The sequence below is a fragment of the Mesoplodon bidens genome (assembly GCF_964165515.1).
Source record: "Mesoplodon bidens genome assembly, chromosome: 9".
Lineage (NCBI taxonomy): Eukaryota > Metazoa > Chordata > Mammalia > Artiodactyla > Ziphiidae > Mesoplodon > Mesoplodon bidens.
The window spans coordinates 56,355,215-56,380,724 of record NC_138166.1 but is presented as its reverse complement, the minus strand read 5'-3'; the positions used below and the strand labels follow the sequence as shown (position 1 = coordinate 56,380,724).

General features: G+C 39.7%; 1 long non-coding RNA gene across 1 annotated transcript in view; it reads right to left on the bottom strand.

The window, feature by feature from the left end:
• Positions 1 to 23,833, bottom strand: part of LOC308622629 — a 389,291-nt gene extending 365,458 nt beyond the window's left edge. The window contains exon 1 of the long non-coding RNA XR_014016662.1: positions 23,796 to 23,833. This is a non-coding gene — a long non-coding RNA (uncharacterized lncRNA). The remainder of the gene's footprint in view (positions 1 to 23,795) is intronic.
• Positions 23,834 to 25,510: the final 1,677 nt, after the last annotated feature.

Here is a 25,510-nt window from a genome sequence, read left to right as displayed (position 1 = left end):
TTCTTATGCTGGCAGACAGCACATGCTTGGTTGGAATTCCTCTCTCTTCCTCTCCCCTGCCATCTCCCTTGCTCTATTATCTTTGTACCTTCTTGGTCTTTCATAGACAGTCTCTGAGAGGGGGAGAAATGTCCCAGCATAAGTAATAGCTGGTGTTTTCTGAGGGCTTACCCTGAGCTTTTCTATTTACCTTGATCTAAGCTCTTTAGATGTACTGTAGCATTTAATCTTCATCACGACCTTGTGAGGTAGGTTCTGTTAATATTCCCATTTTAAAGTTGAGAAAACTGAGTCATAGGGGAGTTAAGTTACTTGCCCAAGGATGTATAGTTTGTAAAACGTATAGCAGGATTTCAACCCAAGCAGCCCATTTCCAAAATACATGCTCATAACCAAATACTACACACACACACACACACACACACACACACACCCTCGCCCCTGGCTATATAGGAGACAGAAGTATAAAGGAATATAATGTTTGGGGGGATGGGAGAGTAATGACTTGAAGGAGGGCACAAGAGAGGCTTGTGGGTTGGAAATAATCTGTTTCTTGATCCAGATGCTGGGTCCAGGCTTCTTGTGAAAATACGTGGAGCTGAATATTTGTGTACTTTTATGTATGTGTATTACGCTTCAATTGCATTAAAATAGAAAAAAGGAAATGAGCAAAAATAAAGAATTAAGGTATATACACACACACACACACACACAAATACACATCAGTAGGAAATCGAATAGTCATTTGCCTTAAATAATCTTGTCGAAAACATCTCTGAGGGAATTTGTCTCACACGTAGGTGGCCGAGTGGGTGGCCTAGATTTGAGTGGAGGTCTTGCCACTAGGTAACTTTGGGATAATGACTTGATCTCTGTCCACATCTGAGTTTATTCATCTGCAAAACTGGGGATAGCTTATTCCTACTTTGCAGGGTAGGATTAAACGATCACTTTACATAAAGACTTGGAAGTGGAGATAATCTCCTCTCAACGCCAAGGTGATCAGGGTGACTAGGGTGTCCCAGCAGGTGCAGGGGAAGGAGCACTGGGCTTCACAGGTAGTAACCATGATTCTTTTTCTTAAATAAAGTGTAGGTATTTAAAAGCCATTTTGTTGGCAGGATCAAGGTGTGTTCCTTCTTCTGGTAAAAAGCTCTTTCCTTCACAACAAACTGTATGACCAGATCCAAGGTTAGCCAGCCTGACGCTAAAAAATCCACTGGCTTCCCCTTGTTCAGAAGATTCAGACATTGCAAAGAATACATTTTCCTCTCTCTGGTGTAAATCTGCGTTCCAGAATTAAAACACTAAAGTGGAAGTGAATAGGTCTATCTCATTTCTCAGTGTTTATGACAGAGGCTGAATTCCAGGGAGAAGCAAATGAAGGAAGAAGTTAAATCTCTTGGACGACATGACTGTTACTGTGTCTGCCCATTGGCTTGATGTGTTTTGAACCTGTAACGTCTGAAATCTTTGTTTCCTTCTTTTGGAGCGTCCATCACAAGAAGCTGGCCCACAGGCACTTATAAGATGCCTACTCTGTGTAGCCCTTCACCGTGCCCTCCAAAGCCTGACGGCCGGCCCTTCTTCACAAAGGCCCATTCTAATTTCGCCAGTGGCCAGCTCCACTTGCCACAATCCCGTCAAAGCAGACAGATTAAACACGTCAGGTGACATACGGAAGAAGAGTTACTGATTGATTAAGGCATTTTTTATGGCTAGGAGTTATTTCTCTTGGCCTGCTACCTGCTCTCAGGTCTTGATCACATTTCAACCTACTGCAGCCATTTACTCAAATATTCTAGGTCCTCAGATATTTGCGTGCATGTGTCTGTGTGTGTACGCGTCTGAATACGGTTGGAAAGCTGCAGCAAGGCTGTTGATTGTAAAGTGAGAACGAAGGGGAAAAGTTAAGGCTCCCTCCAGTCCTCGCTTCTAATGATTTTCGTGTCACTATGGCTATCTTAGTTGGGAAAAGGACTTGGGGTCACATTGCAATGAAAAAAAACCTTTAGTATGGACAAGTTTGAAAACAATTGTACTATTTATTCGAAGAAGTACATAGAAAGCTCTATCTTTCCTCCTATTTTTGTTTGCAAATCGAATGCTATTGCATCTATCTCTTGTGGTGTAGTTCTTTATAAAAAAAAAAGACCTAGTGGTATGGGAAGGTCAGATTTGGGGGTGATCATTTTCCCTGTAGGTTTTCAGATGTCTCGACCAGATGAAGGATAATTTAAGAAGCCCGGAGCTGGGTGATGGGTCTTGCAGAGCTGCCTGTCTGTTGGACCTGCAGAAAAGCTTATCCCCAGCAAGGTAATTTACGACAGAAGACCATCTCAGCTCCCTGCAGGCAGCACTACCTAAGTTCTCCGAAGAACTCCTGCTTTAAAATTGGAGAGAGCTGTAAGGCTGGAGACGGGATAAGTTATGGCTTTCCAGTGGCTTTCCCCTTTCTCCTTTTCCTTGTTGTGATTGTTATTTATTATTTGTGGGTAGGGATGAGAGGGTTCACTTTGCCAACTTTTGAACCCTCTCTGGATTCATGGTTCTGAATTTTGAGCCGTCCCTGAACCTTCCTGCCTTTGAGTTCCTAATTCTCTTAGCGTTCTGCAACGTCCTGTTGTGAATGGAGAAAGACTCTAAATGGTTTATTTTAAAAGGCTGAAATATTTTCTTAAACATCAAATAGAACTTAAAAAAAAAAAGCAACCTATTGTGATGAGTCAAATGTAAATGAATTGAAAACATATGCTCCAAATCTCCCCCAGTTTATGCAGCAGTTTCATGGCTGAATTACTATTAGGCTTTCTTGGATTCAAAGTTGATGTGAAATGATGCGACAAGGGATGAGCCCAGACACATTAGTTCTTTTAGTTTCTACTGCTTTGTTCCTTATTTAATATAAAATGGGCTTTGGTTGAACTCTGAAAGCTGGAGAGAAGAGGAAAGAGTGGGAGATATTTATAAGCAGCATTTTGCCAAGTAAGAACACTATTAGGATACGGGGCATTTTGGCTAAAGAATTAAATTCTTGATTTAATGGCTGTAACATGAGGAGGTAGAAATAGCATTGAAATCTGGGCTGCCTAGCTCTCCACTATGTTGGAGCCCTTCTCCTCACCTTCATGCCTGCAGATCATTTGGCACTTCCTTCCCAAGCTTCAAGTCCTGTCCTTAAGAACCCTGAGAGGATATTTGGGTCTAGTACTTTCTACAGCCAATTGCCTTGAATATGCCTTTCTGAAAGTGAGCCCTGCGTGTACACAGACAGCTCTGCAAAGGCAGCCTGGGATGAACTAGAGGAAATTTTAAGAAATTCTGCTCTTCCTTCTGGTCCCTGTGTTCAGGGGTGTCCAATGCTGCTTCAACCTCAGGAGACCTCTGTGTGAGCAGAGCAGGCTTCTGGGAGTCAGAGTGCGTGGCATGTGGCTGAAGTTTACAAAATGTCTGCCAGATGAATGTCTTGGCAGCTGGGCAACAAATGCACATCTGATGCCTATGGATGATACCCTGTAATCTGTGTTTGGGAGGCAGTAGCCATGAGGCCACAAACCAGACAGAGCCATGCAAAAAATGTTTACTTTTGCTGCTAACATTCCTCATACAGGCTTGGGAAAACTACTTGCCATGTTCTATGGGTCTGCCCTGTTCCCCCACCTGACAAAAAAGCTGGGCTCACTATTTGCCACCCACCGTGTGGGGTGGATGTGGGGTGGATATGAGAAATCCCACAAAGAGCTCAGGGATCCCTGGTTTAAAGTCAAATGCCCATACAAAGTACCAAGCACCAGTAAAATGTGTTTTTAGCATTAGAGACAGACGCTCAGAGGGAAAACTAGGTACATTTTGCCGCCAGCTCAAAACATGTTTTCTACTCCCGTGCAGAGAGGAAAGCAGAGTTGTTAAAAGTTACTTTGAGATGACAAAGTGTGCTGAAAAGAAACTGCCAAGAAAACCCCTTTGCCCAGCCCTGGCCCTGGGGTCCCGCTGCCAGCAGGGATTATCTAAATTGGGCATCCTTAGAGAAAGCAGGAATTCTCTTCCACCACAGACTGTTGAAACCTTCCCATTCCACTGTTTTAAAAGCTGCAGAGAATTAAAAATAGAAGCTTTTTGGAGGGAGGAGAGGGTCCTTTGGGGGCACTTTGTTTGCTTTGGTTTCTATCTCTCTCCCTGGAATGCAGTAAAAACCTGGGGAAGTCAGCACTCAGAGAGTAGGCCTTTGCAGAGAAACGAAACCCCCTCACGCCAAAGTGAAGGGTGAGGGACTCTTTCTGGGTTCTGGTTTTATAATCACTTCTGTTTATAGTAGGAAAGAAATAGCCCCCTTCTTGAATTCAGCACATGTAGTCTTTTCTTAACGGCTCCCCTCCTTATACAAACATTAACAGGCCTAGTCCTTCAATAGGTTATTATTGAGCAGCTAATGTTAAATACAGATGAACACTTGCCAGTTGAATGGGATGACTGTCGCCCAGGTGTAAAAGTGCCATTCATGCATATGAAGTGACGATTGCAAATGGCGGCCACCAGAAGTCAAAACAGTTGACTGAATGGGTGGGGAGCAGGATGGCTTGTATATTCTTTTGAAAATTCAAGAAGGGGATGAGGGGAGGGGTGTGAAAGGCTATTTTGGGGCTACTAGTCCCTGGAACACTGATTTTAGTCCCTGGGGTCCTAAGAAAATGAGGAGGAAAGAAAGATGTTGGATCTTAGGGCAGCCTTTAGCTATTTTCTCTCTCTCTTACACACACACACACACTCTCTCTCTCTCTCTCTCTCTCTCTCTCCTATGGTTTATTCTCCTAGTTCAGATTATATAAAACACCAGATATAATAAGTGTCACTCCAGAATTATGTGAAATAAATTTTTTATCAGGGATCCTAGTGGGTTGTCTGACCCTGGGACTTTCATCCTTTTCTCAGAAATCCCTGCAGGGAGGTGAGCCCACAAAGAGAAGCAAATAAATATATAGAGATTCTGAGCATGCTGGTTTAAAGTGGGAGGTTCCCAGCGCCCTTCCTGCTTTGGCTCAGCAGTGGAGCTGGGTTCTCTTCTATTTCCCTCTTCCTCAGCCCCTGCCTGACACTGGTGATGTTTTGCTGTATCCAGCAGGATGCTCTGGCGGCCTTGCTGTGGAGAGGGTCCTTTCTCCCTCCTAGAGGCAGGACTCTGAATTGGATCTATTTGTGCCCAGTTGAGGCCCGTGCAATACACAAGAGGCTGAGTGGATACACCTTAGTTACTCCCTTCCTAAGAAGAAAGATTTCTCTTGTCTTTCTGCAGTGAAAGAGGGATTATGAGAAATGTCCCTCCTTTCTTTACCTCACAAGGGTGATATGAAAATGAAAAAGTTAATGTTTTGATGGGTGCTGTCATACTCAGGTGACAGGCAAAGCAATATTATGTTGATTATCATGGTTCCCACCACGTCCCTGTGTGCTCATCGCTCTCTCTCTCACATCACAGGGGTATGTATGGTCTCCCTGGGAAAAGACAATGGTGTAGACTGCTAATGAGAAAATTCATGGGGCCACACTAGACAAACATTTCCTTGGGCACTGATCATGCCTCATTCCCACCTGAGGAAATCTGGCAATCTGGCTACCTTGAAAGTAACGGTATGGGCATGGAAGGGCTGGGACAGACCTAAATATTTTAATTAATATGTCAAGAAATGCAAAACTTAGCTAGCTCGCGAATGTTTGATTTATATAGCCCTGTCCTGTCTGGTAGCCATGGGCCACATATGGCTAGTAAAGCGTCTGAAATGAGGCTAGTCTGGATTAAGATATGCTGTGAGTGCAAAACATACATTGGCTTTTGAAAACTTAGAATGAAAAATATATATATATAATACCTTATTAATAATTCTTTCATATGGTTACATGTTGAAATGATATTTTGCATATGTTTGTTTAAATATTTTATTAAAATTAATTGTACTTGATTTTTTAAAATGTGGTACAGGGTGGCCACCCCCCTGGAAACCACCCCCTGGTGGTTTCCAGAAAATTAAAAATGCCATATATGGCTACATTTGTGGCTTGCATTATATTTCTTTTGGACAGCCCTGGTATAGACTTTATTAACAGATAGTGTGGGAATTGCTATCTGGAATTTAGTATTTCCTCCCCAGTCCATAATATCAGGATATGTCAATCTTGAAAGGACTACTGTTATAGTATTGTTGGGAAAAATTGTGAAACACTTTAAACAGATAAAAGAGAAGTTACTGCATGTCCTATCTAATGCATTCTTGTGGTCATATCCCTTTTCACTGTTTTTAAACTTCTTTATAATTCTGAAAGTTGTAGAAAACTGATAATAATGAAAATGATTCTTATCTGTAAGAAAGCAAAATAATTGGGTCTGGTGGAATGTAATTGACCACTGCCATATGGATAGAGCCTTTTGCATTTCTGTGTAAATTCATCTCAGCATTCCCTGTGGTCCATATATGTGTGGTTCCTTGAATTCTTTGACCCTATGGTAACATCCTACTTGTTGGCTCACTAATTAATGAGTTAACAAAATCTTTGACACGAGTTCATTGTATATTTGTGTGAGAGTTATGATGTTATCTTTTTAAACAATACTAGGGAATTTAGGAGTTCATGGTGGTCATAATTAACTACCCTGTCCTTTCCTCCTCCCTTCATCCCCCAGCTACACCTATGGTCCCAGTGGTAGAAGTACTTCTGAAAGCCTGAGATGGGATAGAGAATGCATTTTTCTATAGAAAGTATTTTACATGATGCCTGATTGCCATTTAAACACTACTCACATAAAGCAAGCTAAATTGTGGGTTATTGTGAATTTTGTGAGCCAGCCAGGGAATCCTCCCACCCAGTGGAATATTTGATTCTAAGAGAAGATGTGCTGAGTTCCAAATAATGAAAGAGAAACCTAGGATGTAACTCATTTGTAAGGTATACACTGTGGATACTGATCAAGGACTCAGTTGCACAAAGTCCTCAATTTTAATGGTAAAACATATTTAAAAGAAAGTGGGTTGTTACTGATTTTTGTTGCCCACCCCCCCCGTTTTTTTTCTTTTTTGTTTTATAAATGTTAAAAAAAAAACAGTCCCATTCTTATTTTACCTTGTTGTCATTTCCCAAACTGAACTGGCTTCCTTCCAAACAATGTGTGACAAGATGGGCCAGGCACATCAGTATTTCTTTCATATTTCCATTTATTCCTGTGAAAAGAATGAATTTTAACAAATATAAGCAAACTAAAAATGTACAACAGGTGATTTTATGCACTCTCCTTTTTTAAGAATTTGGAAATACTACACTTAAGTTGTATATGTTTTGTTTCTTTTCCTTATTATTTTTTTAAAGACATTAGCTGAAAGATCATTAAATTTTGTGAGTATTGGTCTCCAGCATTTAAGTTTTTACAAAACATGTGAAAGTTTACTGGTCTTTCACTAGCCGGGACATATGATTTTCTACATCTGTAATTCTGAAAATAAAACATTTACTCTACAAAAACACAGAACCGTCCACATAAATTTTATGTTTTGTGGGCTATTTTCTTATGTAAAGCAGCCACCTTGGAGACTCCTTTTAAAGTACAAGTATACAATATTCTCACGTATATAATCTGCCCATATGTAATTATTTTCTTTTTTGGTTCTTTGGGACATAACAGGAGGAGGCTTTGTGGCATAAGTAAAGCCCTTGACCTAGGTATTTTAATATCATAATTTACTTGGTGATGTTATCAAAGAGAACAAAATATATGCCTTTTTACAATTTTCAGTTGTTTGAAATTAATTTTTGAAGTTTGACTGTAAGTTGCTTTTGATTTTTTATATTAAGAAAAAATTTTGAAAATTGTTAACAAAGAAGAGTATGAATTTATGCAACTATTTGTTTCTGATTAAGATAACATTATTTCAAAAAAGTTGATTTAATTAAATAAAAACTGTTGATAAAATTTGAAATATCTTTATGTGTTTTAATGTATCTTATTAAAGAGTCATGGTGTATCTTAATTCTCAATAAAATGGGGAAGAAACAATGGCATATTAAATCTTCCATCATTATTCAAAAATAATAGAATACTGTACTCTAAAAATAAAACCAAGGTTTCATCTGCATGGAAAATTTGTTTCTTATGGAAGAGCTTTACTCCTGACCCATTTTCCATAAACAGCAAGAAGGAGGAGATATGGGGATATATGTATATATATATATGATTCACTTTGTTATAAAGCAGAAACTAACACACCATTGTAAAGGAACTATGCTCCAATAAAGATGTTAAAAAAATAAAATAACAAGTAAAATAAGTCAAAAAAAAAAAAAGGAGTTACTATATTCTTTGGCTCTTTCTTTATCCAGGATTTTTCTAATTGGTATTTTCTCTCAGGTTGATTTTACTTGTTTCTTCTCTAAGAAAGAGTTTGTTGCAGTGATGATTGACAGTTAAATAAACAGACAGATGTAAAGATACAGATTCTTTCTGGAAAGCAAAGAGTTGGGGAATTTTTTCCAGAAAATAGTTTTATTTTTAACTTGACAATATTTGAAAGATTAATAAAAGGATGATGTCTCTATCATCTACTGTCTATTCAGGACTGAATATTTTTGGAAACAAAAAGTTACTATTTATCATATGTAACTATATTATTTATCAATACTATTAATCACATAAATAATATCACATACTATTTAGGACATATGGCTTCCTATGTCAGGAGATTCTCCATTGTTAATATGTCCATTATTCATGTGAAAAATAGCTAAGAAAGGGGTAAATTCAGAAGGTACAGAAGTACTTCAGATACTTGTAATATGGAGTCCAGACAATCCATGAAATGTCTGGAATTGTTGAGCAAAATTTTGTATTTATCGTCTTGGAAGAGGAATCTTTATCAGAATTTCAGAAGTATTCTTGACTATCTCCCTTCAGAAAAGGTTCAGAATTCTTAGCTTGCAGGATTGCTAAGGCTAACTGCTTACCTCTATAACATCAAGATGAAAATGAAGATTTTAAAGAACATCTAATTGTTTTGTCCATATGATGCCCAATTCAATCCCAAAACTATAATTTTCATAGTTTTGGCAGTGTATGATGTTAAGGAGACACAGTTCTTTAAATAACAGGCTGCTTTTCTCCAAATCTAAAGCTGTCTTTCTTTTGAGTATTATACCTTCTTGTCTCCTATCCCAGTTTTTTTTTTAACCTCCTCCCTCTGAATTAGCCAAAGAAAACCTCACAGTACTCTTGATTTACAGAGGCATAGATAATTCTGACTCTATGGGTAGTAATGCAGTACTGTGATCCATTTAATAATGTCATCCAATATATGTTCATACAATGGATATATGTCTGGAATAAGTTATTAAGGAATATTGTGCTGTCTATAAGGGGTTTTATTAATTTAGAAACTCAGGACTCCAGTATTTTTAACAATAATATGAGTGAGAAAGTGATGAATCATTTACAATCAACCGTGACGGAGATGATATGTCAAAGCCTAATTCCAGAAGTTTATCCACAATTGATTCCAATTTTTCATTCTTCAAAGCTTCTCCTATATCCTGAAATAAAGGCACAGTTTAACCTGCAGGTGAGCAGAAGTTGAAGGAAATCGCAAAGCAACCTCTGCATAATGCACATCTTGCCAGGAAAATGTGCGTGAGCTCCAAGGAAATGGCGTTGGAAGAGATATGAGATGGCAAGAGGATTTTCTCTGACACAATTTTGAGTTTTTGACAGCAATATCTCCCTGTTTATGAAGCACATAGGATTATGCTCAAGATGTGAGGAAGTTTGGGAGACATAATCGGAAAGAGAGAACTGCAGATAAGGAAGTTATTCAAACTAGGTCACTTCTCATCTTGGTATTTTCAGAATTTTTCCCTGCATCCCACTCTAGCAACAACCTGTACAAAAGACAAACCTTTTGCCAGATGGGTTGATGAATTTACTCTTTTCTTCTCTATAGATAGTAATAACTAACTTTCAATTAGGGCTTTCCAATTGTAAAAGTATGTAACATTTCATTTTCACAATAATCCTTTAAAGTTGCTATAATAATAATGATGATGATAGTATTGTTATTATGCTGATTTTTCTAAATAAAAATACTGATGCTCAGACTTTTTAATCATCCAATAATAAGCAGAGTAGGAATTTTTAAAGACAAACTATCAAACCTCAAATTCCCTGCTTTTCTCCCTCCTTTCGGAATGACAATGGGATAGAGTACGACATACATCTTTTAATAAATTGTATTTGCTTTTTTTGGTAAGAGCTTGGAGGAATGTAACATGCCATTTTGTGTATTCTTGTCAGTGGTTTTTTTTTTTTTTTTGGCCGCACTGCATGGCCTGTGGGATTTTAATTCCCCAACCAAGGACTGAACCTGTACCCTCCACAGCGAAAGCACAGAGTCCTAACCACTTGACTGCCAGGGAATTTCCCCATTTTGTGTAGTCTTAAAAATCCTTTGCTTGAAGAATTTAAAGTAGTTTTGCCTTTTTAGACTTATACAATAGTCACACCATTTAGAAATATTTAAGAGAGGAGGAAATATAATTCTTCACTATGAAAATAAACTCACACCATCAGGCCAGGAGTTGGTACCAACCAAAGCATCTTGATTGCTCCCTACGTTGTTGGTGGCATTTCTGAAAGTTGTTGATTGGAAGAAGTAGAGCCAGCATCACCTAGATTGAGCTGTGAATCTTTGCCATCCCTCCAGGGTACACCACGGGGCCCTTCCTCCTCCTGTCACTTCCTTCTACTCCCTACTCAGTGTCTTCAGAGGTGCATGAGAAGTCACCTGGGCTGTTAATGTTTGGTTTGTAATTGGACACTAACCATTTCTGTTTTACAAATGGAAGAGGTGAAGCAAAGGGTTGTCAGGCACAGCAAATCAAGGGAGAATGTCCATATCCTTCCATGATGCTCCACACTTGCTTCAGATGGCTTTGCAAGAGTACCTTTCAGCTAAATTCAAAGATGAACATCAGAAAGAACCTTTGCAGCCATTTTTGTCTCAAGGAATGAGCTCCCTTTCAAACATGGAATGGCTTCTCACTAATATCAGGTTATTTTTCAACAACAGATGGGTCTATAAGTGAAAAGAGACCTCTTCGTTTGTCTGGTGGCACGTGGACTTCTTCAAGTTTACATGGGGTTCTGATTGTCAGGAAGGGACCACATGACATTAATGCAATTTCCTCTTTAATGTGCCACCTTGCCATCAGCCCTGATGTTCAGGCATTAATGTTTAAGATGCAGACCTCCATCAGACCAGCATGAATGCCACGGAGCTTTGTGGAGATTTGCCAAAACAACAGGCCAGCATTTGGGAGAGAGTAGGGATGATGTGATTTCAACTTCATACCATCTGTCCCCAGATTTCTTTCACTACCAGGCTGGTCACTGACTTTGGAGAACAGTCAAAATGCCAGGGCTCTGGAATGCTCTGCATAAGTTGAAAGGAGCAGGCATCACTGAGAACCCCATGGCTGGTCCTTGCCATGGGGAAGTGGACAGAGACTGCTGCCTTTCATGAAGACATGCATTGAAAGTCCTAATGAAAGCAGTGTTAAGCCTTCAGGAGCTGCCTTTGTGTCTCAGAGACTGGGCAAGAGATGTCAGATTGCTCCACAGGCAAGAGAGAAAACATAGGCATCCAAGGGAAAGGGAGTAGAAGATATGCTGGTATTCTTCTCAGCAGGGGGCATTCTTTATTCTTGGGAGAATAAAGCCTCACACCCTATTGTCAAGCTGTAACCATCCTCCAACCTCTTTCTCCAGGAAGATCTCACCATTCCAATGAGAACATGAACCATAAAGCAAAAACAGGAAAAAATGGCTTTTTTTGGCCAGTGAGTCAGAGATTTTTTTAACGGTGGATTATTTTACACAAACTCTTGAATGATTATTTTCTTTGCTCCCAGGCAATCTGGAGTAATTGATACAATAAAGGTCTGGAAGCCCTAAAATGCTGGTTCAATTCCCAACTCTGTCACAAAGAAGCTAAATGACTTGCAAGAGAATTTGTAGAAAAATCAACAACAATTTTCCTATCTGCAAAAATATGGTTGGCGTGCCACAGGGACGCTGTGTGGCATTTTAAAAAATTGTGTTCCAAATGCCAATTATTCACTAGTTGGTGTTCTGGGTCGTGCCTCTTGCCATCAGTAAGTTGACTGCTAACAGGATGATGATATTGGTTTAACTTTTAAATGCGAGTTTCAGAAGTATAACTTTTCAAAGTCATCAGAGAAATAGAGTATTGCATGTAGAAAAAACCTTAGGCCAGAATCATGATATCCAATCCCGACACTTCACAACGAGGAAACCAAGGCCCGCAGAGGTTAGTGACCTGGCGAAGGCCACAAAGAGTGTTAGTGAAAAGCCAGGACGAGAATGCTGGCTTTACCTTTGATCAGTATCACAGTTTGTAAACCATGGTGCTTTTTGTATGCCTGCTTTCTGTGACAATTCCTGGGGAAAGGATTTCTCATGACATGGGTTTTTCACAGCTCGAGGTGGGTGATTTGGGGCCAGCGTGCAAGGGCACTTTTTGATACAGCTGCTTCCCTACCATGTTTAACCCTCACTCCCCAATGACAGAATTGCCAGCATCTCCATCAGTCGCAGGAGGCTTAGAAGGCATGAAATAAACACAGCCTGACAACTATGTTCCCGTGTTATGACCTGTTCACCTCCCTGCCACTTCCAACTTGACTTCTCTCTGAGTAGCCTCCATGTTATTTAAGTCAGCAGGACTTTCCAAAATCAGGTAGCATGTGCTGAGGCTGCCAGGAGGAAGGGCTGTGTGGCGGCATGAGTGGGTCTGAGCTCTTAAACTCCAGGTCTGGACTGGCACAGAAGGAGCTGAGGCTGTTCTGAAGGTCATTTGTAGTCTTGAAATTTCCAAGTGTTCCCTTCCTTTATTCTTAACTACTTTATGTCTTGGAATCACTACAGTTCTCACTCTGATAAATATTATTTCTTGAAGCACTCAGAAGCCTACTTCATTCTGGAATGTTTCAATAGACAGCTTTAACAAAACCATGGATAACTTCTTAAAAAAGTAAAAGTAAATCCAACTTACATTTTACGATGAATGGCATTAACAATCCTACATCAAATTCATTCAAAAATGCCTGTTTGCAAACGAATATTTACAGCTACATTTTTCATAGTAGCCTCAAAGTGGAAGCAACCTAATGAATGTCTGTCAACTGATGACTGGGTGAACAAAATGTGGTATATCTATACAATGGAATACTAGTCAGCAATAAAAACAAAGCACTGATCCATGCTGAGATATGGATGAACCTCAAAAAGTTTATACCAAGTGAGAGAAGCCAGATAAGAAAAGATCGCCTATTGTATAATTCCATTTATATGAAATGTCCAGAAAGGGCAAATCCATAGAAAGAGAAAGTAGATGTGTGATTACTAAGGGCTGGAAGTGGGAATGGGGAGTGACTGCAAGTGGTCACAGAGTTTCTTCTGGGATGATGGGATTATTTTCAAAGGAGGTTGTGGTGATAGTTGCACAACTCCACAAATTTACTGAAATCATTGAATTGTATACTTCAAATGAGTGAATTTTATGGTATGGAAATTATACATCAATAAAGCTGTTAAAACAAACAAGCATGCAACAGATGTCCCAGCTCTTAGCATGGAGGACGTCTTTGGAGTAGAGTGATGTCTGGTGTGGTTGGGTCCCTGGACTGATGCAGCATTAGGATTTCCCCAAACCCAACCACCACTCATGGAGAATCAGCCACCTTCAAATCAGGATAGGCGCCCTTGACATGATGCAACAATTTACAAAATCAACTGGCTGCCCTTGTGAGGTGAAGTCTGACAAAAGGCTCAGTTCAGGGAAAAATGCATTCAAAGGGAAAAGCCCATGGCAGTGGCAACAATTAAATCTGCAATTAAGACACTTAAAAGTGTTTAGGGCTGACAAGGAGTTAAAGTAAATGTTGATTCAGTTGTAAAGTTTTCAAAGCCGTAACTTTGCAGAAGGGTCTTGCACAACTACAGGGTTTTATTTATTTATGCACTGTTATTGTCTTTAAAATATTCTTTTTTTTCCCCAGAAAATTTCCAACCAGCACTGGGACCCTTACCAGGGGAGACTGGGAACAGGTCTGAATAATGCATTCAAGATAATTTCAAAAAAATCACCCTTTAACGAGTACCATATTCCCTCCAATTTTCCCTTATATATGATTCACCGTTTTGCAAATACTGATGTATAAAGAATGCATTGAATGTGGCAAAAGTTGAAGATAGCCCCTGTGGATAAGACCTAATGGACACCATCCTGAAATAATACATACAGCTCAGGCTCCAGACATGTGTCTTCAATTTAAAATAATTCAGCAATCATGTTCAACCAGAACCTGATTACACAAAATGGGACTTTTAAACTCCCAGACTTGGATCAAATTTTGAGGCCACGAAAAAAGGGGGGATATAATATGTGCCATGTTTATATATTCCAGATACTGTGATTAAATGATCCACACACAGATTTGACTGTTTCTTTGAGCTTATCAAGGCCCCTATTACCATTTTCTATCTGTAAATATTTGTCTCGCCTTTATGAGAACTGTGTGAAAGTCCGGGGCTGAGATGCAAAGGAAGGAAGCTGAACATCAGTTGGGCTCCTCTGTCAGAATATTATGGCTTCTAAAGCACTGAACTGGGCCTCATTCTCCACTTTCTATGGAGGCCCAGGAGGGAGGCAACAGGACTGCACAGATTTGGCTGTCCCTGGGGTGGCACTGGGGAGCCCGGCACATTGTGCCTGCTGTGGTCCCCAGCAGATGCTCCATTCCCCTTGGATGTTTTTATAATTTATTTTTTATTGAAGTAGGGTCAATTTACAATACTGTGCTAGTTTCAGGTGCACAGCAAAATGATTCAGTTATACTATATATAAAACAGATAAGCAACAAGGATTTACTGTATAACATAGGGAGCAATATTCAGTGTCTTGTAATAACCTATAATGGAAAATAATCTGAAAAATATATATATCTCCCCTTGGATCTTTTCTTTTTTTAACATCTTTATTGGAGTATAATTGCTTTAAAATGGTGTGTTAGTTTCTGCTTTATAATAAAGTGAAACAGTTATACATATACATATGTTCCCATATCTCTTCCCTCTTGCATCTCCCTCCCTCCCACCCTCCCCATCCCACCCCTCCAGGTGGTCACAAACCACCCAGTTGATCTCCGGATCTTTTACTTTGTTGATGGCTGTCTTCCTTCCCTCCCTTATAACTATGACCGGTCTCCTTTCTCACAAGTAAGTTGGACCTTTCCCTGTATTGTGATTTCTGAAATGCTAAGAAATCCCCAAATACTTCTCCTTTGACAGACTGCCCAATACTTGAACTGCTACCATTATTAGGTACTTATTACTTCAAATTCCTTTGACCGGAAGAAACAGTGGATATAAAAGTGTTTGGTGAGTCCTAAGCAAGCCAGACAAAATACAAACACCCAATTCAATTTGAAATCCAGAGAAACAATTTTTAGCACATATATGTTCCAAATATTACATACGACATTCACATACTAAAAAATTACTTGTTGTTTAACTGAAATTCAAATTTAGCCATGTATCATGTATTTTTATTTGCTAAATTTGGCACCCCTATCTAGTGACCACCAATGTATGGCATGTGGGTAACGGATCTCTTGGGTGGGAAGGATGGGAAAATTATATTGTAACATGGTCACCTCCACATCACTGGGAGAAGGGCGATGGGCCAGTCCATTTTACCCTTTATTAAAGTCTCAACCTTTGGAATTTGATGGTCTAAAAATTAAACATCATAAACCTGGGCACACTAGAAATAAAGGTTTTTGTTTGTGTGCTTTGTTTCTCAATAAGACGAACATATTTAGAATGGGTGATTTTCTTCTTAAATTGGTAATATTTCTACTTTTGCTTTTGTTTACAGGTCTTATGGGTATTTTATGAGTTAAAAGAGGAAAGCAGCGCCTTTTTGGGAACCGGCTGAGGGCAGAGTTCCTGTTACTGTAGACTCTGACTTCTAGGTCTGAATTGAGGGTGGAGGCAGGCAAACTGGTGGAAGGCGTGTGGGGTGGGAGCTGCTGGTGGTGACGGGGCATCCATAGCTGGTTTGTCTCAAGAAGTCTGTTACTACAAATAAACTGGCAAAATGTGCAAGTGATCTGCTTCCCCCGCCCCGTAAATTAGAGTGAATTTGATATTATCTCTTTAATAACTTCACTTCTAATCACCTGCATACCAGGTAGGAGAGAAAGGTAGTTTGCAAGTCAATGCCCTGAGAATTTCAGGTAAATTGACTAAGCCCCCAGCCATCTGTCATTCATGTGACCATCAGCTGTCATATGTGCTGGGGCAAAGGTTAGGGTGAGATTCACTGCTCTCAGATGATACTTCCTGGAGGGAAAACCCAGAGTTGAATTTTCTCAGCACTCTAAGATACAATTTCCTTCTTGTGATGGCCCCCCAATTTCCTACAGTTTATTAAACTCACAAATTCAAGAAGATAAGCTATCTTCCTTTCTTTCTCTTCCTTTCCTTCTTCCATGCTACAGTAAAGTTTATTTTTGGAGTCTACTCTGTGTCAACATGGCCTTGGTTTCTGCCCTTGAAGAGCTTCTAGTTCCAAAAAAAGGAGGGGGGAATGTTTTATGAGGAGATTGAAGATGAAGGACTTTGAAGGCAATTGAAAGTGTTGAGAGGAGTCAAGGAGGAGCTGAGTAGGGAAGAAAAAGGATAGTGCCATCATGGAATTAGAATGGGGTAAACACATTGATGGTAGGTCCTATCTTTGGGTAGAAACTAGTGATAGCAATTATATAGGCCTGGAAATTTCGGCTGACTGTGAAGCTTTCCAAATATGTAGTCCTTGCTATCCCCCAGTGGATGGCAGTTATCTCTTTAAATCAACAATGGAAGGGCTACTTTGGGACACTGTTCTGAGCTCTCCCACCCCCGGGGGTCTTTTTTCCTGAAACAGTCATGTTTCAGGGGAAGGGGGAGAACAGCCTTCATTCTGTTATATTTAAAGGTCAATGTAACACTGTGAAGGGATGCGGACCGCATGTAGACATCACTGGGTCTTGGTTAGAGGATTCATTTCATTCTTTCTTATGTGAGCATTCGTGGTTTACAGGTTTTCCTCTCTCTGTTTAGACTGTAAGTCTCTTGAAGGCAAAAATAACATCCCATTGTTTCTACCCTCTAACAGCACTTTTTAGTGTCTGACCCACCTTAGGGATGGGTCAGACACTAAAATGTTTGGATGAATAAAGGAACTGAAAAACGTTTCTTTTGCTCAATTAAAAATATTTCTAACTAGTTTCTACTGACATATTATAGATAATATATCCTAAGAAACAGTCTCCTCAAATTATGGCTTCAACAATGGATCAAAAATCAATTTCCAAATGAGTTTTTTGGTAGAAGGCACTACACACATACACACACACACACACTCTACAATAATAAAAAAAAAGTCACCTGTGAATTTAAAAACTATAGAATAACAATAGATAATCCATACTTAGTTATGATATGTTTCTAAGGCCAAGGACAGCTTGAATTAATGAAACATGCAGATCATCTTCAAATCACACAAGCTCCAAGACCTCTTCTTTTGCTCCAAAAGCTGATGATAAGTGAAAAGCTTTCTGATTTGTGAGTTTTGACTCCTCTTATTTTGCATATTCCTTCTTTTGGTGAAAGCAGACAGGTCATGGACAATGTGGTATTCCATCAAATCTAAAAGGCCATTGGTTGTAAGACATGGAGTTGTTTTTGGTACCACTAAGAAAGAAAAAGCCAATGCCATGGAAACATCCTGAATTCAGAGACATTAAGTGTTGAAAAATGCATGTCTTAGAATCTATGAAACACAGATTATTCTGCCTAATGCTTGGCCCAGAGCTTTGCATGCTATAGTGGTCATTAAATATTTGTTGAATGAGTGGGTAAACGAAGATGACAGGAAGAAATCCTTGGGTTTTATGATGCCTACAATCAGCCTCTGAGAACAGTGGACTAGATCTCTTCTTGAGGTTTTAAGTAATCACTGAATAAAGGCAGAAGTCTGCTCTCTGATTGCTAAAAATAAAACAAAACACAAACAAAAAACTAGGTTGCAGATTGCATCCTGCAAAACTACCCCCAGGACAGTTAGACCTCCTGTGTTTTTCAAATAAGAAAAACATCCCCCACCCCCCGTACCTGTCAAAAGGGATTTTTCTCTGAACAGTCAAAGAAGAGATCGTTTGTACAGGAATCACACCGAAGTGTGTAAGAATGTGTGAATGAGTGTGTGTAAGTTAAGGAAGGCAGGTTGATATAAATACATAACAGAGAATAAAGAATTCCCTAAAAAAAGCTTGCTGGGTTTAATTTAACATATACATCAGAAAGCAGCACACACTCATGACTGAACCCACAGGTCTCAGGATTGCAGCTTGCACCTGTGCCTCCTCTCCGTGATAAATATGGGCAATATTAATGTCATCTTCTAAGTCCCCAGAAATATAGCTGACTCTGTCCGACAGAGCTGGTCACACTGCGGCAGGTAAACCATCTCTGGACCAGAACTCCATGTACACACAATCTTCCGAACATCTGCAAAGTCTAGGGGCACAGAGTGACAGATCCAGAATACTGCCTTCACTTCCTAGCCTGTCTTACTTGAGTTTGGTTTTTTTTTTCCCACCTATAATAAAGATGTGTTCTCTGATATAAATCTTACGACTTGGCTTCTAGTTCTTTTCAGGGGTCCTGCAAGAGAACCAAGAAGCCATTTCAATTAAGAATAGAATTCTCATTGTTTTGGAACAATGACCTGACTTCTGAAATACTCTTTTTTATTCTTACATGCTTGTGCTGTTTTCAGGAGAATACTGCACGAACCTTATTATTTTCATCCAGCAGAGTGTCAACCAAGGCCAGAGCTTAAGAATTTGATCATTGTTATAGGCCCTATAATGAAAGGATTTACTTAAAGGATTTAATCATTGTATGTGATTTGAGTGGGTATTTCCTGAGGGCCTGGCCCAGGTTTTTGAACCTAGTACCCTCTCAATTAATGTTTATTAAGTGAGTGAATAGATGAATGAATGAATGATGATGAGAGCACACACCTCCTGGTACTATAGTGCACCAATCAAGATTTTCAAGCATATCTAAATTTTTGTTTTCTGAAATGCATGCTGAAGACTATGGATAAGTATTGTGCAAGAAAAGGGATTTGTGTTAAAAAATATTGAGGCATGGTGAATTTGACAGAGGTTTTCAAATTCCTTTGCTTGTGTTTCCCCCCAAAGAATTTCGAGACTATGTACCCTTATCACACTTTTAGGTTGGCGTCTAAATTTTTTCATCACAAGTTGCAACAGTTACAAAGAATATAATTTCCAGCTTGTTTTAAATACTGACATTACAAAATAAAACCATTTTAAATGTATCCACAGAATCTAGGTCCCACAGCAATTTGATACCTATCTTACCATTTTTTCAAAATATGGAAACTCTTGAAATGTTACATTTCTTTATTTCCATAAATGCATTATTTATTTTCTACTCTCCCTCCATAATTTCATCCTAATGGAATTATTTTTCTGCTTAAAAGTCTAGTTATTGAACATTTTATTTTACTTCTTTGCACCAAAAACATGTATATGATTTGAAATAAATATTTTAATTTATTGTGCCTTTAATGCTCTATATTAAAAATTCTACTATTGATATTTAACAAATGAAAATCTATTATAAACTTTGATTTAAATTATTAAACATGAAAGTAAAAGTTACTGAATATTCACCTCAATGAGATGCAATAAGTTTTTGTTCAAATCAGAATTCAAGTAAGGTCTGTACATGGCAATTACATGGTTGCTATTTCTTTTAAGTCTCTTTCAGTCTTTAAATCTCAGGCTCTTTCTCTCTTTCTCTCCTGTTTCTCTCTCTCCAATTAAATAGAGATATCAGGATGTTTTACCCTGAATTTCCTATAAATTATTAGCTAAATCTAGAAGCTTGATAAGATTCGAGTTCAACTTTTTGACAACACTATTATATTTTAACCAATAATACTTCATTTGTGTACGTTTCTTAGACTATTTATTTATTTTTATTTCTGTGGCCGCACCACAGGCGGCTTGAGGTATCTTAGGTTCCCTATCTAGGGATTGAACCCGGGCCCCCTGCAGTGGAAGTGCAGAATCCTAACCACTGGACCGCCAGGGAATTCCCTGGGCTTTTTAAATTTGTCTGTATCTGCCTTTCTATCCAAGCTATGAGATGGGTAAACAAACATCTTTCTACCAAAAGGATGGGAGATAATGATGTCAAATAAAATTCAACTAGATGGGGGGGGGACCTTAAAGATGGTGGAGGAGTAAGACATGGAGATCACCTTCCTCCCCACAAATACATCAGAAATACATCTACACGTGGAACAACTCCTACAGAACACCTACTGAACGCTGGCAAAGACCTCAGATCTCCCCAAAGGCAAGAAACTCCCCCACGTACCTGGGTAGGGCAAAAGAAAAAAGAATAAACAGAGACAAAAGAATAGGGACAGGACCTGCACCTCTGGGATGGAGCCGTGAAGGAGGAACGGTTTTCACAAACTAGGAAGCCCTTTCTCGGGCAGAGACTGCGGGTGGCGGAGGGGGGAAGCTTCGGAGCCACGGAGGAGAGCGCAGCAACAGGGGTGCGGAGGGCAAAGTGGAGAGATTCCCGCACAGAGGATCAGTACCAACCAGCACTCATCAGCCTGAGAGGCTTATCTGCTCACCCACTGGGGCAGGCGGGGGCTGGGAGCTGAGGCTCGGGCTTAGGAGGTCAGATCCCAGGGAGAGGACTGGGGTTGGCTGAGTGAACACAGCCTGAAGGGGGCTAGTGTGCCACAGCTAGCCGGGAGGGAGTCCTGGAAAAACTCTGGAACTGCCTCAGAGGCAAGAGACCATTGTTTCGGGGTGTGTGAGGAGAGGGGATTCAGAGCACCGCCTAGAGGAGCTCCAGAGACGGGCACGAGCTGCTGCTATCAGCGCAGACACCAGAGATGGGCACGAGACGCTAAAGCTGCTACTGCAGCCACCAAGAAGCCTGTGTGCAAGTACAGGTCACTATCCACCCCTCCCCTCCTGGGAGCCGGTGCAGCCTGCCACTGCCAGGGTCCCGTGATCCAGGGACAACTTCCCTGGGAGAACACATAGCACGTCTGTCATGCTGGCCTCTGCCACCGCAGGCTCACCCCATATTCTGTACCCCTCCCTCACCCTGGCCTGCGTGAGCCAGAGCCCCCTAATCAGCCACTCCATTAAACCCCTCCTGTCTGAGCAAAGAACAGATGCCAGAGGATGACCTACATGAAGAGGCAGGGCCAAATCAAAAGCTGAACCCCAAGAGCTGCGAACAAAGAAGAGAAAGGGAAATTTCTCTGGGCAGCTTCAGGAGCAGCGTATTAAATCTCCACAATCAACTTGATGTACCCTGCATCTGTGGAATACCTGAATAGACAATGAATCATCCCAAAACTGAGGTGGTGGACTTTGGGAGAAACAGTAGACTTGGGGTTTGCTTTCTGCATCTAATTTGTTTCTGGTTTTATGTTTATCTTAGTTTAGTATTTAGAGCTTATTATCACTGGTAGATTTGCTTATTGATTTGGTTGCTCTCCTCCTTTTATATATATATATGTATTTTTTTTCTTTTTCTCTTTTTGTGTGTATGTGTATGCTTCTTTGTGTGATTTTGTCTGTATAGGTTTGCTTTTACCATTTGTCCTAGGGTTCTGTCTGCTCTTTTTTTTTTTAGTATAGTTTTTAGTGCTCGTTATCATTGGTAGATTTGTTTATTGGTTTGGTTGCTCTCTTCTCTTTTTTTTTTACTTTTTACTTTTTTAATTTTAATAATATTTTTTTATTTTTTATTTTAATAACTTCATTTTATTTTATTATTATTATTTTCTTTCTTTCTTTCTTTTTTCTCCCTTTTCTTCTGAGCTGTGTGGCTGACAGGGTCTTGGTGCTCCAGCCAGGTGTCAGGCCTGAGCTTCTGAGGTGGGAGAGCCAAGTTCAGGGCATTGGTCCACCAGAGACCTCCCGGCCCCATGTAATATCAGTCAGTGAGAGCACTCCCAGAGATCTCCATCTCAACGTTAAGACCCAGCTCCACTCAACGACCAGCAAGCTCCAGTGTTGGAAACCCCACACCAAACAACTAGCAAGACAGGAATACAACCGCACCCATTAGCAGAGAGGCTGCCTAAAATCATAATAAGTTCACAGACACCCCAAAACACACCACCGGGTGTGGTCCTGCCCACCAAAAAGACAAGATCCAGCCTCATCCACCAGAACACAGGCACTACTACCCTCCACCAGGAAGCCTACACAACCCACTGAACAAACCTTACCCATTGGGAACAGACACCAAAAACAACAGGAACTACGAACCTGTAGCCTGTGAAAAGGAAACCCCAAACACAGTACGTTAAGCACAAGGAGAAGACAGAGAAATACACAGCAGATGAAGGAGCAAGATAAAAAACGCACCAGACCTAACAAATGAAGAGGAAATAGGCAGTCTACCTGAAAAAGAATTCAGAGTAATGATAGTAAAGATGATCCAAAATCTTGGAAATAGAATGGAGAAAATACAAGAAACGTTTAACAAGGACCTAGAAGAACTAAAGAGAAAACAAACAATGATGAACAATACAATAAGTGAAATTAAAAATTCTCTAGAAGGAATCAATAGCAAAATAACTGAGGCAGAAGAACAGATAAGTGACCTGGAAGATAAGACAGTGGAAATAACTACCACAGAGCAGAATAAAGAAAAAAGAATGAAAAGAATTGAGGACAGTCTCAGAGACCTCTGGGACAACATTAAATGCACCAACATTCGAATTATTGGGGTCCCAGAAGAAGAAGAGGAAAAAAAAGGAACTGAGAAAATGTTTGAAGAGATTATAGCTGAAACCTTCCTTAATATGGGAAAGGAAATAGTCAATCAAGTCCAGAAAGTACAGAGAGTCCCATAGAGGATAAATCCAAGGAGAAACACGCCAAGACACATATTAATCAAACTATCAAAAATTAAATACAAAGAAAAAATATTAAAAGCAGCAAGGGAAAAGCAACAAATAACATACAAGGGAATCCCCATAAGGTTAACAGCTGATCTTTCAGCAGAAACTCTGCAAGCCAGAAGGGTGTGGCAGGACATATTTAAAGTGATGAAAGGGAAAAACCTACAATCAAGATTACTCTAACCAGCAAGGATCTCATTCAGATTTGACAGAGAAATTAAAATCTTTACAGACAAGCAAAAGCTAACAGAATTCAGCACCACCAAACCAGCTTGACAACAAATGCTAAGGGAACTTCTCTAGGCAGGAAACACAAGAGAAGGAAAAGACCTACAAAAACAAACCCAAAACAATTAAGAAAATGGTAATAGGAACATACATATTGATATTACCTTAAATGTTAATGGATTAAATGCTCCAACCAAAAGGCATAGACTGCCTGAATGGATAAGAAAACAGGACCCAGGGCCTCCCTGGTGGCGCAGTGGTTGAGAGTCCGCCTGCCGATGCAGGGGATACGGGTTCGTGCCCCAGTCTGGGAGGATCCCATATGCCGCGGAGCGGCTGGGCCCGTGAGCCATGGCCTCTGGGCCTGCGCGTCTGGAGCCTGTGCTCCGCAACGGGAGAGGCCACAACAGTGAGAGGCCCGCATACCGCAAAAAGAAAAAAAAAAAAAAAAAAAAAAAGAAAACAAGACCCATATATATGCTGTCTACAAAAGACCCAATTCAGACCTAGGGACACATATGGACTGAAAGTGAGGGGATGGAAAAAGATATTCCATGCAAACGGAAATCAAAAGAAAGCTGGAGTAGCAATTCTCATATCAGACAAAATAGACTTTAAAATTAAGACAATTACAAGAGACAAAGAAGGACACTACATAATGATCAAGGGATCAATACAAGAATAAGATATAACAACTGTAAATATTTCTGTACCCAACATAGGAGCACCTCAACACATAAGGTAAATGCTAACGGCCATTAAAGGGGAAATCGACAGTAACACAATATAGTAGGGGACTTTAACACCCCACTTTCACCAATGGACAGATCATCCAAAATGAAAATAAATAAGGAAACACAAGCTTTAAATGATACATTAAACAAGATGGACTTAACTGATATTTATAGGACATTCCATCCAAAAACAACAGAATACACTTTCTTCTCAAGTGCTCATGGAACATTCTCCAGGATAGATCGTATCTTGGGTCACAAATCAAGCCTCAGTAAATTTAAGAAAATTGAAATCATATCAAGTATCTTTTCTGACCACAACGCTAGGAGACTAGCTATCAATTACAGGAAAAAATCTGTAAAACGTACAAACACATGGAGGCTAAACAATACACTACTAAATAACCAAGAGATCACTGAAGAAATCAAAAAGGAAATCAAAATATACCTAGAAACAAATGACAATGAAAACATGACAACCCAAAACCTATGGGATGCAGCAAAAGCAGTTCTAAGATGGAAGTTTAAAAGCAATAAAATCCTACCTCAAGAAACAAGAAAACTCTCAAATAAACAACCTAACCTTACACCTAAAGCAATTAGAGAAAGAAGAACAAAAAAACCCCAAAGTTAGCAGAAGAAAAGAAATCATGAAGATCAGATCAGAAATAAATGAAAAAGAAATGAAGGAAACAATAGCAAAGATCAATAAAACTATAACCTGGTTCTTTGAGAAGATAAACAAAATTGATAAACCATTAGCCAGACTCATCAAGAAAAAAAGGGAGAAGACACAAATCAATAGAATTAGAAATGAAAAAGGAGAAGTAACAACTGACACTGAAGAAATACAAAGGATCATGAGGGATTACTACAAGCAACTATATGCCAATAAAATGGACACCCTGGAAGAAATGGACAAATTCTTAGAGAAACACAACCTTCTGAGACTGAACCAGGAAGAAATAGAAAATATAAACAGACCAATCACAAGCACTGAAATTGAGACTGTGATTAAAAATCTTCCAACAAACAAAAGCCCAGGACCAGATGGCTTCACGGGAGAATTCTATCAAACATTTAGAGAAGAGCTAACACCTATCCTTCTCAAACTATTCCAAAATAGAGCAGAGGGAGGAACACTCCCAAACTCATTCTACGAGGCCATCATCACCCTGATACCAAAACCAGACAAAGATGTCACAAAGAAAGAAAACTACAGGCCAATATCACTGATGAACATAGATGCAAAAATCCTCAACAAAATACTAGCAAACAAAATCCAACAGCACTTTAAAAGGATCATACACCATGACCAAGTGGGGTTTATCCCAGGAATGCAAGGATTCTTCAGTATACGCAAATTAATCAATGTGATAAACCATACTAACAAACTGAAGGATAAAA